The sequence below is a fragment of the Crocuta crocuta genome, unplaced genomic scaffold (assembly GCF_008692635.1).
Source record: "Crocuta crocuta isolate KB4526 unplaced genomic scaffold, BGI_CrCroc_1.0 scaffold170, whole genome shotgun sequence".
In the NCBI taxonomy this organism is placed as follows: Eukaryota; Metazoa; Chordata; class Mammalia; order Carnivora; family Hyaenidae; genus Crocuta; species Crocuta crocuta.
The window spans coordinates 9,381,296-9,399,360 of NW_027527853.1; the positions used below are offsets into that span (position 1 = coordinate 9,381,296).

The 18,065-nt window shown below is 41.8% G+C and overlaps 1 protein-coding gene across 3 annotated transcripts in view; it reads right to left on the reverse strand.

The window, feature by feature from the left end:
- Positions 1-18,065, reverse strand: part of LOC144244850 (uncharacterized) — a 49,234-nt gene that overhangs the window by 8,233 nt on the left and 22,936 nt on the right. Inside the window, exons 1-3 of one of the 3 annotated variants that reach the window (XM_077780200.1) lie at positions 6,029-6,073; positions 5,147-5,187; positions 1,860-2,033 (exon numbers count right to left, since the gene is read on the reverse strand). The exons of 1 other annotated variant lie outside the window; for it this stretch is intronic. The gene's annotated coding sequence lies outside the window, so the exon portion shown is untranslated. Of the gene's footprint in view, positions 1-1,859; positions 2,034-5,146; positions 5,239-6,028; positions 6,074-18,065 lie in introns of those variants that run through there. One more of the 3 variants, XM_077780195.1, reaches the window with a different exon arrangement.

Genomic DNA, 18,065 nt, shown 5'->3' on the forward strand with positions numbered 1-18,065 from the left:
CTATGGAGCCCCAGACACAGGACTCAATTCCTTGACCCTGGGACTGAAATCAAGAGTCAGATGCTCAACTGACTGAGCCATCTAGGTGCCTCTAAAAATTCTTTATCATTATATATATTTTAAAAAAAATTTTTTAAAGATATTTTATTTATTTTTGAGAGAAAGATACAGACAGTGTGATCAGGGGAGGGTCAGAGAGAGAGGGAGACACAGAATCTGAAACAGGCTCCAGGCTCTGAGCTAGCTGTCAGCACAGAGCCTGACATGGGGCTCAAACCCACAAATCATGAGATCATTACCTGAGCCGAAGTCGGATGCTTAACCGATTGAGCTACCCAGGCGCCCCATCATTATATTTTTTAATGGGTACATATTTTTCCCTTGTATGTTCCACTATAATTTGTATAATCAACACCCTTTGATATGTTTGGTGAATAAATTTTTCACTATTTCATTTTATTTATTTATTTTAAAGTTTATTCATTTTGAGAGAGAGAGAAAAAGTGGGGGAGGGTCAGAGAAAGAAAGAGAGAGAGAATCCTAAGCAGGTTCCACACTGCCAGCACAGAACCTGATGCAGGGCTCAAACTCATGAACCAAGAGGTAATGACCTGAGCCAAAATCAAGAGCTGGACACTTAACTGACTGCGTCACCCAGGCGCCCCTTCACTGTTTTAAATAATTCTGTAATGACTTATCATTCTCCACAATTTTCCGCTGGAGTACTGATTATTTCCTTATAGTAGATACCTAAAAATGAATTATTACACCAAAAATCTTTAACACCCTTTGATATGAGTCAGAATGTTCTTGAGAAAAACTGTCAATTATATCCATATTTTTCTTTATGGCATGCAATTTTGTCTCATCACAAGTATTGTCTTCTATTCAGAAGGGGAGATGGATGAGTCCCTGAATGTGTAAGAAAAGAAGCAATGGAAACTAGACATTGTAGGGCAGGGGATATTTAGTGAAAATAAAGTTGAGCAAAACTAGTCCAAGGCCAATGTGGGGAAAATGTAGGAAAAGACAGAGTACAGATAAGAAGGTCAGTGTAAATGGGGAAGACCACAACCTTCTGAAAAGGAAGAGGGGGGAATAAGTGACTAGAAAAAGGCAGATCAGTATGTGGAAAGTATCCTTTTGAGGTCTTAGCTTTCTCCATACATCAGAAAACTTCAGAGAGAACTTTGGGAATATTTAAAAAGGGACTCCTCTTTCATGTATTAGCCTGGGCTTATAATTTGCCATTATACCTAACTGATTCCTTTGGAGTTTATTTTCCATTCTATAATGATCTTCACCTTGTTCTGAGAGATCACAACTGGGAGACAAGAGATACTGAGTAACTATACAGAAAGCAAATTCAGTCCCAAGGGATGATTTTGTAAGGGATATGGTTTTTAAGATGATTCAGTAAAGCTACATTCTCCAGTTCTTTTTTTTTTTAATTTTTAAGAAAGTTTTATTTATTTCTGAGAGAGAGAGAGAGACAGCATGAGCAGGGGAGGGTCAGAGAAAGAGGGAGATACATAGTCTGAAGACAGGCTCCAGGCTCTGAGCTGGCTGTCAGCACAGAGCTTGACGCGGGGCTCGAACCCATGAACCGTGAGACCATGACCTGAGCCGAAGCCAAGGGTCGGATGCTTAACCAACTGAGGCACCCAGTTGCCCCTATGGTTCTCCAATTCTTAACAAGCCAAATTCTTTGGCTGCTTAGAATAATCAGAAACATTCTTTGAGGCAAAAAGAAACTAGGAAACTTTAATTTCTAAACCACACCCCCTGGGGCGCCATCACTATTTAAAATTGAAGAAACAAAGATTCCAGTAAGCATGTGTCTAGGCTCGTGTTCTTACCTTCAAAGACCAACTGTGGTTCTCCAGCATCACAGCTCAGTGCAGCTTTCTCTGAGCAGAGTCCAGGCAGCCCTGCTGTTCTTCAGGGAAGCCCCAAGAGACATCCTTGAATGTCACTAGTTCCTAAAACATTAAGCAAATTCCTCCTTGACCGGCAGCCATTGGCACAATGCCCTGGAAGGAAGGAGAGATGAGATTGGGCTCAAGAAGCCTGCAAGTCCCTGTGTGATGGTGGGACACGGAAGTGGTAGAAGTGGAGGTTGCTGCCTCAGGGTGCCATACATATACCCATTAGGACAAGGGCCAGGGGAACATCAAGCATTAGGATTAGCCACTCCTTTCAACCAGACTTTCTTCTCAACCTCAGAGAACAAGGTTTCTTTCTGTTGGAGGCTAACCTCTCCCCATGCATTCTAGGTCCAATCTTTTTCTTCCTTCTGAAATTCAAGTTCATGAATTATCTTTTTTCCCTTTCATTTTTTAACTATCTTCCACTCAGTCATCGGGATGGTCTAAGACTCCCTCCTTACCTCAATAATATTCAAGCCACTTCAGATCTTGTCAACTCTTCTCTCCTAAATCTCCCTTCTTTATTTCACTGCTTACTGTCATAGATAAGGCCCCCATTTCTTACCTAGACCACAATAACTCCTTACCAAATCTTTAAAATACCAGTTTTGTCATCTTTCATCCATAGACTGAAAGACAGAGTTATTAATTTTTTATTTAAGATCCCACAGATAGAGTGGTGAGGAGAATTCCATGCCAAGAATGAAAAGGATATATTGATGGACTAACTCTGCAGTAGATTCAAGATTCCAGGATAAGAAATGGTAGGACAGTGGCCCAAATGAAAGGAATCAGTGTGACAAAGGGAAAGAAAATAGTGGGTCTGCTAAAGACAAAGCTGGGAATGAAGGACCCTGATATCAATGGAGCTAATGAGTTACACCCAAGGTGGACTCAGTATCCTGGAGGCCAACCAAAGGGGAAGGTCATGGGACTAGCAGTTTCCTGTTCCCACCTGACAAATGTCAAACTCCTTAAAACTATTTATATCATATAACCTTCCACTTCCTTTCCAGAGCCCATCCTTGCTGGATCCAACAATTTACTCAGAGGCAGGAAAACAGTAATGCAGAAGTCAGGAGCTAGACAAAAGCTGTCGTCAGACTAGATTACCTGCAATTAACCAAATGTCATGCTGTAGTAGAATAACCCTTTACATGCTGCTTCTGCCCTGACTTTTATTTCTCCCACCCGTTCTGTAATTCCGTCCAGTTTCAGGACAATCAACAACTGCTTTTATGAACCATGAGGATAAGTTAAATGCCTCTTCCTTCAAGATCTCATAGTATTTTTCACATATCTTTACCATAGCTCTAAAATCTGTCTTCCAAATTGGACTACATGATTCTAAAGGATAGGGGCCATGTTCAACTAATCTTTAATTCCCCAGCAACTAGCACAACTGACTGGGAATCTAAATGATATTTACAAATTCACATTCAACTTAAATGAATGATGAAAAGATACAAGTAAAAGTGAACTTTGAGATCATCAAAGTAAACACTCTAATTTTACAGATGAGAAAACCAAGGCTCAGGATAGTGAAGTGACTTACTCAAGGTCACAGAGGGAGGAGTTAAATTGGGACTCCTGCCTTTCAGACTCAAGGACAATGTCTGGTACATAAAAGTATGGGTGGAATAAAGTCCTTTTTTAAATTCAAAAGAATCTCGAATTTCACTATATTAGCAATACCCAATTACATGATAAATAATCTTCATCAGGGACTAGGTAGAGGAAAAGGAAGGAAAATATACAGAGCACAGGGTCTCATTCATATTAATTTCCCTTGAAGTCCTCAATTTCTTTTCAAGGCACAGAGATGGCATGCTCTTAGGACTTTGAGGCTGCTTACTGCCCTCTAAACTGATTTTTATAAGAGCTCATGGTCTCTTCCTATGTATATAAGAACTGTATTTGCCAAGCAAAAAGATGGTCTTTTTGGTGGTAGTGTGAAGAACCAATTACTTCTTCCTTAAAATCCAGCCTGATATTTTATTCAAGTAACTTCTGGTGTAATTGACCCGTTTAGTTATGGAGAAGGAAGAACATAGAGTCAGAAGACACGGGATTTCCTTCTGACTCTGCTGCTCTCTGCAACAAAGGACATGGTGCTTCCCTTCAGCCCCCAGATTTAGAGCTCTCTGTAAAATGCCAGCAACCGAGGCAGAGAGGAGGCTGGTGGGCCCCTTCCATTTCAAATGTTCTATGATTCTAAGTGTCAATTTTGAGGTAACTTTCAAGGAATGGTTTTATGGAGACAAACAAGCAATCAGTTTTTACAAAAGTACTACTCAGTAATTTAACAATTTATTGTACCAATTAAATATGTAGATATGTTGGTAAAGGGAACAAAGCAACCAGAGTATAAAAGATAAAGAACCCATCTTACCTATCTTAATGATGCTCATGTTAAGTTTATAGAGATATATCTCACAACAAATCCAACAAATCTTAGGTTGTACAGAAGCTAATGAGATTAAAAAAAAAAAGTGAAATTCTCCTTTTCGTAGGTTTAGGGGGAGGGTAGTGGCTATGAATCTGAATTCTTAAAAAACACCACAGGTAACTGATGAACAGCTTGATTAAGAAGTATTACTGGGAGTGTTTTGGTAACTACTGTGCTGGTATTTAACAAACTTTTTAATGTTTAATCAATAGTTATTATTAAGTGTGTATTTTGTCACACACAGAATCTGCTCATGCAGAAAAGCACCACAATTTATAATTCTGTTTTCCTGAGACCACTTAGCATTGGCTGGAACAGGTGATAACTCTGAATAACTTTCAATGTGAGTGAAATGCCTTGGCAGGAAATGGGAGGCTTTGAGAGAAAACCAGGCAAAGATGTTATGTGGAGTCTTTCAATGGAAGAGCACAGCACATTGGTCTGGGGAGTGGGCCAAGTTCATGGAGCCAGGGTGGTTCAGTGTAAACTGATGTGGAATTTAAAGCAAGCAGCCACCTGTGCAGACTCTGGAGACATCATCTGACAGCTACATGACCTTGGTATATTAATGTTCTTACACCCATATTTACACAATACTTTAGGTCTCACAGCAACCTCTGACAATAAAAAGATCCTACAGAACAAAGACAGGACCTGACACCACATAAGCACTCAATTAATGCTGATGTTCTTTCTTTGTTCCAAGCTAGAAAGGTTCTGTCCATTCTCAAACAGATGGCATTTTCACAGAGAAGAAACCCCAACTCACCTGGCACTTGGTCATTTCTTCCTCTCTGGAAGGACAGCGTCCTGGACAAGTGTCATCAGGGAAAGAGAAACAGCCATGAAAATCAAGTCCACCTTGCAGGATACAAACCAGCCGGTCGAACAAGACGTAGAAAAAAAGTTACTGAGCTCCGGCTCCTAACCCCTTTCCAGTAGCCCTTCCCACGCCATCTCCTGAGCGGCCTTTCTAGTCTCTCCATGCTGCCCCTCCCTCACCTCTCTCCACAGGGTTTTGGATTGAACAAATTGTAAGTAGATTCCGCTGCCTCCAGCAACACTAGGATGTGACCCATTCCTCAGAGATTCTGATTTCTGCCCTAAAGTTCTAGAAAGAGCAGTAGGAGCTCTGAGCTTGGATGCTCTGCCTCAGAATGGATTTCGAATCCCCGAGGCGCTTTCCCCGACCTGCCTCATTTCTGGGGTGTGAGTGCTGTGGGGACAGAAACCTAAGTCCCTCAAAGGGGCCCCTCTCGGTCACCTAGTGTCCACCCAAAACCCTGGAATAAGGCCAGTCACCGGCATAGAAATGGCCGGTACGGCCAACTTCGAAGCCTCCAGGCCAGTCAAAGCCAGAGCTAAGCTGGGCAAGAGAGATGGGCCCCTCGGAGCCGCAGTCGCTTCTGCGCTGGGGGCTGTTTAGTCTCAGGTGATTATGGTTGGGTTTGGCGGACACAGCGGCGGTCGCGACTCCCACACAAACACACGTGCGGTCCCGGGCCGCACCTCCTTCAGGTCGCGCGCCCTCTCACAGCCGCCCGGCCAGGCTTTCGGGTCTCAGGGGTCCTGCGCCACCACCGCGGCACTCCCACATCCCAACCACAGAACGCCTCCCTGCTCGCAGCGTCGCCTGTCCTGCGCGTCTCACCTCCCACGTGGAATCCGACACCTGCAAGCGCAGGATTTCCGAGACTGACCCGCGCCCGCGCCTAAGGGCCTCGAACTACAAGTCCCAGAAAGCTGCGGGCTGGCCATACCCACTTCCGGCGCACACTTCCGGCGCATGTCCGGGCCAGTTCCCGGCTGCTGGGGTCAGTGGGTAGGTGTTTCTTGAGGTTAGGGACTAGTTTGTTTAAGTGATCTTATTATTGTTTAAAATTTTTAAATGTTTACTTAGAGAGAGAGAGAAAGAGAGAGAGAGAGCATGAGTGGGGAAGGGACAGGGAGAGGGAGAGACAATCTGAAGTTGGCTCCAGGGTTGGAGCTGTCACTACAGAGCCTTCCGTAGGCTCCAACTCACAAACGGTGAGATCATAACCTGAGTTGGAGTCGAAGCCTAACCGACTCAGCCACCCGAGCACCCCTATCTTATTATTATTTTTCTTGATTATAAGTGTGTAAGAATTATTTTACGAATACCCATTAAAATGTTATTTTTTTGAAGTGGTGTAGGTGAAGAAAGAACGTAAAAATATCACCTGTAATTTTGTCTTCTCCCTTAAAAATATTCTGAAATATATGAATAGTGGCCTCACTATCTTGGCTCCAAAGCTCATTCGTTTGGCAAATATGAGGACCTTACAATATTACAGGAACTAGCGAAGGTAGGTAGTGTGAACCCCGTTTTACAGCTTTTACATTTTAAAAGTTTCAAGAAGCATACTAAGTGTCTCATAATAAGGGCAATGTTTGGATTTAAGTCCAGATTTAAAAAAATATTCCAAAGCACATGTTCTTCACACTTGATTCCCTTTATTATTACCCCGTGTTTCCAGATAATTTTCCCCTTGAAAACTTGGTTTTCTCATTTATGAAAGGGATCCAGTAACCACAGCCCTTTTCAAGGAAACCCCCAAGAAGGCAAAGGAGGTTAAAGTGTTTCAGAAACTTTCCAGGGTTCTGTATGGTTGAAGATAAGTATGACCGAAATATGGTGCACTGTACTTAGAAAAGCACAGGAGGTGTTTGTAGGGATGAGTTGAGGGGCCTCAGCCAGGGTTTTTAGGGGGACAAAGACATTCACCTTGTGTTCTGTGCAGTTTAGAATCCCTGCCCGAAGAATTTCCTCCTAGGGTGGTGCTGGGACCTTGGGATGTGTGCTGAATGGCATTCTGCTGACAGTGATTAGCCTGTCTACAAACATACCCCATACTCATTCACACAAACTATATGCATACACACAATCTGTACCCCTTCACAGTGTGTTCCCACACAACCACATTCACACATGGCATGTGCTCACATTCTCACCCCATTATTATCTGTGACAGAACACATTATTATTTCCCAATTTGTTTCAGTTCATATATTTTTAAAACTTTTTATTTTGAAATAATTATAGATTCACAGGAAGTTGGAAAATGTACAGGGAGGTCTCTGTATCCTTAACCTAGTTTCTCCTAATGGCAGCATCTTACATAACTAAGTTTTGTAATTTTCAGGATATAGGTCCTGTATGTGTTTTGTTAAGTTTATACCTTAAGATTTACTTTTCTTGGAAAGATTGTAAGGGATACTGTGTTTTTAATTTCAGATTTCACATATTTATTGCTTAATATATAGATAATTGATTAATTTTTGTGTGCTGATCTTGTGTGAGACTGCTGAACTTAGTGGTTATCAGAGGTTTTCTTTTTTAAATGCTTTTTTGACATTTTTCACATAGAGGAATAATGTCATCTACAATTAGAGATCGTTTACCCTCTTTATTTCCAGTCTGTATTCCCTTTATGCTTTTTCTGACCTATTGCACGAGCTAGAATTTCCAGCACTATGATGAACAAGATGATGAGAACAACATCCTTGTTTGTTACCCGTCTTAGGGAGGAAACCATTTGAACTTTTAACATTAACTTTATCAATTTGAGGAAATTCCTTTCTGTTCATAGTTTGCTCAGCATTATCATGAGTAGTTGTTGGATTTTATGAAATGCTTTTTCTTATATCAATTGATATGATCTTAATATTTTTCTTCCTTAGTATTGATATGGTAGATTATACTAATGAGTTTTCAAATATTGAACCAATCTTGTCTATGTAAAATAAATTCCACTTGGCTGAAGTGTGTAATCCTTTTTTTATTCTGCTGGATTTGATTTGTAAATATTTTTGAGTATTTTTACATCTAAATTAATGAGATATTGGTCTGTAGTTTTAAAAAATATTTATTTTTGAGAGAGGGAATGCAAGTGGGGGAGGGGCAACAGGGGAGGGGACCCAGAGTCATCTCACAAACCATAAGATCATGACTGAGCCAAAGTTGTATGCTTAACTGATTGAGCCTAGGTGCCCCTTGGTTTTTTTTTTTTTTTTTTTTTTGATACTGTCTGGTTTTGGTTATCAGGATAATAATGGCCTCATAAAATGAGCTGGGAAATTTTTCCTCTTGTTTGATTTGTTGGAAGAGATTGCATAAAATCAAATGTTATGCATTAAAGAAGAATGTTAATTCTTTAATTGTTTGATACAGTTCTCCAGTGAAACAATGTAAGCCTGGAGATTTATTTTAAATTATAAGTTAAGTTTCTTTAATAGTCACATGACTATTCAGATTATCTATTTTATTTTAGTTTAGTTTAGTTTTTGCAGTTTGTGGTTTTCAGGGAACTCGTTCAATGCTTCCAAGTTGTTACATTTATGAAGGTAGACTTGTTAGTAGTATTCCTTCTTGAGCCCTGTTTAGGGGACTCACAATATGGTAAGGAGCCTTTTACCTAAATAGTGTGACTGAGGCTTATAGGAATGGTTGTATCTGTTTTCCAAGGCAAATGATCTGCTGTGTGGATGTAGCTAATGGTATTTCTCTTTTCAGTCTTACTTTAGTCTTGCCCCACCCTATCCCAGTACCCTTTTACCTTCTCTCCTTAGCTGATTCCAGCCCAGACCCCAGAAAAGGACAGTTATGGTGTGGCCCCCTGAGGCCAATGAGGCCCAGCTAGGATGCTTTCCGTGTTGCCAGGGCCAGGTGCTCTGGGAAGAAGCTTGAGAGGTCTTCATTTGGGGTCTGCATCTTCTGCTTATTGTGGTCTTGAGACCTGAAGGAGCACTGGCCAGGGAGCACATTAGTCTTTAGGCCTCAGCTGGAGAGCCCATGGGAGACACACAGAAAGAAAGGTGGAGTAGCAATAGCACTGCTAGGAATTTACCCAAGGGATACAGAAATGCTGAGGCATAGGAGCACATGTACCCCAGTGTTCATAGCAGCACTCTCCACAATAGCTAAAACATGGAAAGAGCCTAAGTGTCCATCAACAGATGAATGGATCAAGAAGATGTGGTTTATCTATACCATGGAATACTACATGGCAATGAGAAACAATGAAATCTGGCCATGTGTAGCCACATGGATGGACCTTGAGGGTGTTATGCTGAGCGAAATAAGTCAGGCAGAGAAGGACAAATATCATATGTTTGCACGTATAGGAGGATTAGGAGGAACTTGACGGAGGAACAAGGGGGAGAAGAAGGGGGGAAATGGTGGGGGAAAGGGAGAGAGGCAAACCATGAGAGACTCTTGAATGCTGACAAAAACTGAGGACTGATGGATGTGGGGGGGAGGGGGGATGGGCATAGAGGAGGACACTTATGGGGATGAGCACTGAGTGTTATGTGGAAACTAATTTGACAATAAACTATTTGTAAAAAATAAAAAAAAAGAAAGGTGGAGTGACTTCCATTTACTGATTTCCTCCTGGATGCTCTGCACTGGGCTCAGGGCCCAGTGTTCCTCCTTGCCTGTTAACAACCCTGTGGAGTAGGGGTTATTCCTCCCTTGTTTTATTTATTACTTAAGAAAAAAATTTTTTAAATATTTATTTACTTAGTTTTGACAGAGACACGGTGTGAACAGGGGAGGGGCAGAGAGAGAGGGAGGCACAGAATCTGAAACAGGCTCCAGGCTCTGAGGTGTCAGCACAGAGCCCAATGCAGGGCTCAGACTCATGAGCCATGAGGTCATGACCTGAGCTGAAGTCTGATGCTCAACTGACTGAGCCGCCCAGGTGCCCCTCCTCACTTATTTTATATTGAAGGCACAGAGAATGAGAGAGAAAGGGACAGTGACTTGCCTAAGATCCTGCTGGTGGCAAATGGCAGAGCCAGGATTGAAACTCAACACCTTGGATATTGAATTGGGAGTGCTTTCACTGTAGCACATTTGTCTGTCACCTCGTCTTTTCAGGGGATTGCAAAAGGAATAGGCCAGAATAGAGATAAGGAAAGGAACGTCTGTTGGACCCCTTGGCCTCTGCCTCCCAGTTCAGCCTGCTGGGAGATCAACCCAACATAGAAATGGTGATAGATGCAGGTCCAGTCATAGTGGACTCCTAGGAAAGCTGAAGAAATCACTGTAGGAGCTAGAAAAGGGATGTCAGGGTTCCTATGTAGATTTGAGCCCAGCCAGGTTGTCTCCTGGGTAGAGCAGGGGAACACAGAGCCGGCTCCTTCCAGATTCCTACAGGTTCTAAGAATATGTCCAGTTCTGTTTCCCAGACTGTCCCGGAATGTGCTCAAATGTTGTGAAACCATACAAATGAAGAGGGTGATAAGGAGGGTCTCATCCAGCCTTCTTCACTTTTTGGACTGGGAATTGAGGCCCAGAGAAAAGAAGAGAATTGGTCAAGTGCCCCCGGGCAAGCAGGGAGGGGGAGAGGAAGGAAGAGAGTCCTGCCTGGTACTAAAGGGATCTTGGTGCTGCCTTGCTAGGGACTCATGGGTAGACGCTCATCATTATAGTATACCTGCTACTAGATGCACATTGGCATCATTCTTGCACTTACTCATTCTAAAGCATTCAGTGAGTATATTCTGTGTACCCTGTCACATACAATGCTGTTTCTCTACAGGGCTCCACCAGCACTGGAGGTGAGGGTTATAGTGGTTTTCAGCAGTATGAATCCTCTCTCCTCCCCCATCAGCCTCTTCGTCCTGATTGTTGTTGCTGCACTTCCACCTTTCTTCAGACTCTACCTGTTGATTTTCTCTAAGACATTGGCCACAACCAACTGAGGATACTAATGAGTAGTTAACAACCTAAGGAGCGTCCCCCCAAACTAAGGTTAAATGTATCACAGGGTATCCCTAATGGTTTAAAAATCTTTAAACCAAAAAATTGTGGCTTTTTAGATGCTGTATTAAGATGATAGAAATGTAGAAATGTAAAAGAGTGTGGAGTGGGCAGAGTTGGGTTGCCAGATTTAGTAAATGAAAATACAAGATGCCCAGCTCAATTTGAATTGAATGGCCTTTTTTTTTTTTTTAAAGACGTGTGTTCTTCCTAATGCCTGTCTGAAATTGAAATGCTGCTAGGCATCCTGTATTTTATCTGGAAACCCTAAAAGAGCAGCATATTTCCAAGAATGCCTTGGAAAACTCTAAGGGGGCAATTGCAATTTCATAGGCTACTCCAAAAGATGTGCTAGCCCGGCTTTCGGCTTAGTCACCTACCTCAGTGAAAGAGGATACTGAGAATAGCTGCACAAAGCTTCTCAATAGCTCAGTAACCAGCTCCTGCCTCACCTTCTCCTCTGTCTTCTGTCTTTCCCTCATCTTCTATGAAAACCCATACTTTCTCCCCTTCAGGCATCAGAGCAGAGCAGCTGAAGGCAGGGGCTGTGGAGTAAGATAGCCTGGGTGTAAATACAGGCTTTGCCACCAGAAAACTGCCATCATGAGCAAGTTTATCAATGTCACTAAGGCTGGATTTCCTCTTGTAAGATGAAGCTCAGGAAATCTGCCCCTTTCCGGCTGTTGAGAGAACTGCATGAAAAAAGGCAAGGAAGGTGCTCATCACAATGCAGGCTATAAAAGTTAATGTAACTGTTATTCTCAGTTTTAATCTTCATGTGGCCATGGTTGCTAGTTGCTAGAGGAATGCCCTCGAGGCGGAGATGCTGTTCCAGGAATGTCTGCCCTTGTGCTCTGTGGTGTCCCTCTCCTTGAATCTCTGACTTTTCATTTCTTTTATATCTAATTCTTGTAACAGTCCTGGGAGGTAGGTGAGAAGAGATTAATTTTTTTTGCATATGAACACACCGAGGCCCACATTATTTAGCTTCTCTAAACCCTTCTCATAAGTTACAAAAAACGAGGAGCAGGGCAAGGTCCTTATGGCAGCAGTTTTTGAATTCCCCAAATCACACATAAAAATGAACTGATTCACTAGGATAGCAGGAGAACTATCCCACTGGACAGCATCTTCAACAAAACCAAGATCAGGGTTTCCCCACAGATCCCAGAAGAGGGGAGGTCAAATCACCACCAGGCTTCAGCAACTGTTCCAAGATTGTGAGAGTTCTGGAACCCAGAACACAGAAACTGTCACCAGATAACACAGTCCCCAAAGAAGAGAGCTCAACTCTGAGCAGAATCATCAGCAAGAAGCTGAGAATACTATTGAAACTGGCCTGAGGTTCCACAGGTTCTTTCACAAGCTCCATTTGGTAGGTGAATCCAAAAGACTGCAGGAAACTGAAAACCAGGGCTCTTTGGAGAAATGGCTGGTTCATGGCAAAGCGTAGTGTAAGCCTGGAACAACTTGTCTGCCACAGAGCAAGTAAGTTCCAAAGACTACTACAGTCATGTCATAAAGACCCAGGCCGACCTGAAGGGTTCCCCTTTGAGTCAAACACACTAGATACAAAAGAAATTTGTGGGACATTTACAGAGATTTGAATTTGGACTGGATATTAGATATAAAAGACCTATAGGAAAAAGTGAAGACCAACCAAATGAGAATAAGCATGCAAGAATAAGCAAGGTGGTCAGCTACCATCCCTTGCATTTTGGCAGAGACTCAAATGCAGTGGAGTGGTAAAGCTTTAGAGTGGAAAAAAGGAAGGCTTTGGGTATGCCCTGATTGCAGGGAAACTGGACGTGACTAAGTAGAAGAGGGCATCCTATGTGATTGGTTAGGGGAATATATTTGGCTTTCTCTGATTGATCCTAAATTGGAAGTAGGGACAAACTTAGGGATATTGTCAGTTATTAATCAAGGCCTGACTGTTTGGGGATAATAGATAGTTTGGCTGCCTAGACTGATTGCTGGAGATGATAATCTGACTTCTACAAGTCAGCCTGTAAGCAGGCTGGCTTCCTGGGCTAGTTATTGTACATTGTGGGTTGGTTTCCTGGGTTGGTTTCTGCAGATTGTTTTTATATATGGTCTTGCCATTTTCCTTTTGCATATTCAGTCTCTCAAGTTATTATTAATTTTTGAAGTGTGATAATGGCACAGTGTAAAAAATTAAAATGCCCTTAGGTAAGATATATACTTGATTATTTATAGATTAAATGGTTCAGTAAAAGTCAAGGGGAGATTGATAGATAAACTAAAATAGGCATGATCTCAATATTTGTGAATCTGTGTTATGGATACTTGGAGGCTAGTTATATTATTCCTATGTTGTTCATATTTTGAAATTTCTATAACAAAGAGTTTTTGCTATTGAGAATAGTAATACCACCTACCTCAAAGGGTTGCTTTGAGTATTAAATGAGATAATTCAAGTAGAAGGTTTAGCATGGTACTTGGCATAAGGTGAGTCATACCTTGCAGTAGGCCCTTGCTCAGCATGTTTCTAGCATTATGTCATTGTTATTTGATACTTACATGGGATTATGCTACATAGGCTGTTTTAGAAATGGCTTGTTTTCACTCAATATTTTGTCCATAAATATTGAGGGTAAAAGGTACAGCACAGGGAATAGAATATAGTCAATCGTATTGTGAGACCTAAATCTAACTGACTCCATTTTAGAAAAAGCCTCCATCTTGAGGGTGAACTATGCCCGAACCCAGTCCCAGGAAAAACGCAGGAAGTACTTAGGCAGCCTGCCCTTAGTTACTTGCCTAGCAACAGCAACAGCCAATCAGTTTAAAAGAGGCGCCTATGTCCCAAGACGTTCCTGTTGGCAGTTTGCGGTCAGGCCGGATGGGCCGAGCCCATCGGGTACTGACAAGACAGCCTGTACTAAAAATCAACCTATCAGGGACTGCCACGCTAGAAAGCCCCCGAATCTCACTGTAACCACAATAAAAAGCCCTGTGACCCTGAGTTTGGGGCTCCATACTATCACCGCTGCGTCGGGTGCATTGCAGTCTCTGCTGGAGCTTGAATAAAGACCCTCGTGTGCTTGCATCAGAATCGGCTCCTTGGTGGTCTTTGGGGTTCTCGCAATCTGGGCATAACAGTATTATAATAGTTGTATGGTGACAGATGGTAGCTACACTTGTGGTGAGCATAGCATAATGTGTAGACTTGTATACCTGAAATGAATGTAACATTGTATGTCAACTCTACTTCAGTTAAAAAAAAACCCGAACCCCCCAAAATTTTGTTAGCACATTTATGAAATATATGTTTATATCCATATTAAATTTTAGTGGTTGTCTAGTATTTTTTCATTTGGATTTACTATAACTTATTTAACCACTCCCAATTAATAGTGAGAGTGTTGAAGTTTATCGGAGCTCTGTGCTTCTGAAAAACAGCACAGATTAAGAAATACCCCAAACTTCTGTTTGGGAGACACTACAGTGTGGCATAAGATAATGATGACATTTCATTTGCTGGAGGAAAGAATAGACTTCTCAGTGAAAGGTGCTGGAACGATTACCCAATCATTTGGGACAAATTTAGATCCTTTCTCTTATAATATGTGAACTTTATTAAAAATAAATTAGAGATATTAAAGGCAGAACATTAAGGAACAAAGCTTATGGGTTGAATTGTGTCCTCCCCCACACCCTTTATACTTGAAGTGCTAATGCCCAGTACTCCAGAATGTAACCTTATTTGGAAATAGGATTGTTGTAAATATAATCAAGTTACCAGATGAGGTCATTAGGGTGGGCCCTAATCCAATATAACTAGCTGTCCTTATAAGAGGAAATACCATATGAAAACAGAGACACACAGGAGTATTCAAGCCAAGAAATGCCAAGGATTGACAGCAACCACAGGAAGCTAGGGAGAGTCAAGGAGGGATTCTACCCAAAGTCTCAGGAGGAACCAGTTTCTCCTGATAATGAACTTATAGCCTTCAGAACAGAGAAAATTAATTTCTACTGCTTAAGTTTGTGGTACTTTGTTATGATAGCCGTAGGAAACTAATATAATTACTATTTAATTTTAAACATTTCATCCTCCTCCATCACTTCATATCCATTAACAGTCACTCCCCATATCTTCTTCCCTCCGTCCACTGGCAACTATTAATATATTTTCTGTTTCTATGAAGTTGCCTTATTTGGACAGTTTGTATAAAGGGAATCGTATTATATTTTGTGACTATCTTTTTTTTTTTTACTTAGTATTATTTTCAAAGTTCATCAATTATGTAGCATATATCACTACTTCATTCATTTGTATTGCCACATATCATTCCATTGTGTGGATATACCACACATTTTTATCCATTTTCCAGCTGATGGACATTTGTGCTGTTTCCACCTTTGGCTCTTATGAATAACACTGCTATGAACATATTTTTGTGTGGATGTATATTTTCATTTTTCTTTGGTAGGTATTTAGGAATGGCATTACTGAGTGATATGGTAACACCATGTTTAAGGTTTTGAGGGACTGCCGAACTGTTTTCCAAAGTGGCCACACCATTTTATGATCCTACCAACAATGAGGATTCCAATTTCCCCACATTCTGATGGCTTATAGCATTGAAAATTAGAGCCAATATCCTTGCAGTGGACTAAATGGACCAACATTGTATTAGGGCCTTCCAGAGAAATATAATGATAGTATGCGTATTTACTTAACTACTTGGCTTATGTGGTTCTAGAGGCTGAGAAGTCCCCTGATCTGCCATCTGTCTGCAAGCTGGAGAACTGGGAAAGCTGGCATTGTAATTCAGTCTTTGTGGAAGGCCCAAGAACCAGTGGAACCAATGGCTGAAGGCCTGAGAAGGGAGGGGTGGTGTGCTGGAGGAAGCCCCAGAGTCTGAAGGTCTTAGAACCAGAAGCTCCGGTATCTGAGGACAAGAGAAGATGGATGCCTCAGCTCAAGAAGAGACAATTCATCCTTCCTCCTTTTTGTTCAACTGGGCTCTCAATGGATGAGATGATGCCTGCCCATACAGGTAAAGGTGGATCTTCTTTACTCAGTCTACTGATTCAAATGCTAATCTTTTCTGGAAACACTATCACAGACACACCAAGAATTAAGTCTTACAGGTTGTCTGGGTGCCCCTTAGTCCAATCAAGTTGACACATAAAATTAATCATCACTCCCATGTTCTAGCTTTGACCTACTCTAAGCACATTGACCTTTTGCTGTTCCTCAAATAAACCAAGCATATTCTATAGGGGCTTTGCATCTGGTGTTTTATCTGACTTCCCACAGATATACTCCCTCTTGTTACCTCACTTCCTTCAGACTTCTGCACATATGATCTCTTATCAAAGGGGCCAGTCCTTATAGCTCTATATTAAATAAGAATCCTCTTTGGACCTCTTTACCTGGATTTTGTTGAATCTCTCTCTTCTTGATGTCCATTTGAATGTAAGATCTTTGAGGGGAGAGACATTATTTATTTTATTACATTAAAGAGAAATTATAGTGACCACTTGTTCAATCGAAAAGAAGAGTTTATTTAAGACTTCACTGCATTGCAATATGGAAGAGAGCTTAAACTTAACTCCCACTACAACAGGGAAAATGGGGTTTTATAGCCAACTCATTTGGGGTTGAGATAGGGTGAGGGAGCAAGTGGAAAATTAGTAGGAAGAAATTAGTTAGGTATCAAGGTGGGGGGAAGGCAGAGCAGAATTGGGTTAGATATCAAGGATAGGGGAAGAGGAGCTTGATTGGATTCTAAGGGTGAGGAAATTCTTGATGAACTGGCTTAGTGGGATCCTTTGCTAAAATTTGGCTTGTCAGGTCAAAGACAAGGCCTTATTGAGAAGAGGATTGAGAAGACCCTGACCAAAGTTTGGTTAAGGAGGGAGGATTTGTCCAGTGCTCTATCCTTAGCATCTAGAATAGTGAGTGGCACTTAACAGGACATTGGTTAATCATTGTTAATTCAGTGAATAAATGCCCCATTCTGATAAATGGTCTTTCAAATAAAAAGTCCCAAGTGAACAAAAGAGATACATTTTTCCTTTTCTAATCTGTCCAGTTCCTGGAGTTTGTAAGTAGGATTTTTTTCTAAAAAGTAACACATTTCATTTTTATTTATTTATTTTTTAAATGCTTTATTTAATTTTGAGAGAAAGCACATAAGTAGGGGAGAGGCAGAGAGTGAGGGGACAGGATGGGAAGCCTCTCTGTGATGACAGCAGCAAGCCCGTTGTGGGTTTTGAACTCATGGACCATGAGATCATGACCTGAGCCAAAGCCACACGCTGAACCAACTGAGCCACCCACCCAGTTGCCCTGAAAATAACAGTTTAAAAAAACAGATTCAGTCTTGTTCCATCTTCTATGTCAGCAAATAGAAAATTCTCAGTGTTTTGAGTGCTCTACTTTTCGAACATGCTTTTTTTTTTTTATTTTGGCTTGAAATCAAAATGGGATTACTTGGAAACAAATAGGTGAAGAAATCAATCGTAAACAGCTGCCCCAAAGTAACATAAAACATGCCTTACAGATTTGCATCAGTTTCTAGCATTGGGTGCCAATCTTGGCTGCACATCAGAATCACTTGGGAGCTTTAAAAAATCCCGATGCCAGGACTGCACCCAGAGCATTAATCCGGAATCTCTGGAGCTGGGACCAAGGCCCTATTAGTTTTCAAAGCTCGCCAAGAGATGCCAACATAGGCAGAGGATGGACCTTTGCCTCCGAGACTACATTTCCCAGGGGCTCCGCGGCTGCTTCCGCTTCCGGCCCTGCAGGCCTCGGTGTGGGTAGAGTGAGGCTCTGCCAGCTCGCGGGTCTCGGCGACCGGTGCCGCTTTGGGTGGTCGCAGTTCTTCAGCGCGCACAGCCTCGTAGCGCAGCCCTCCCA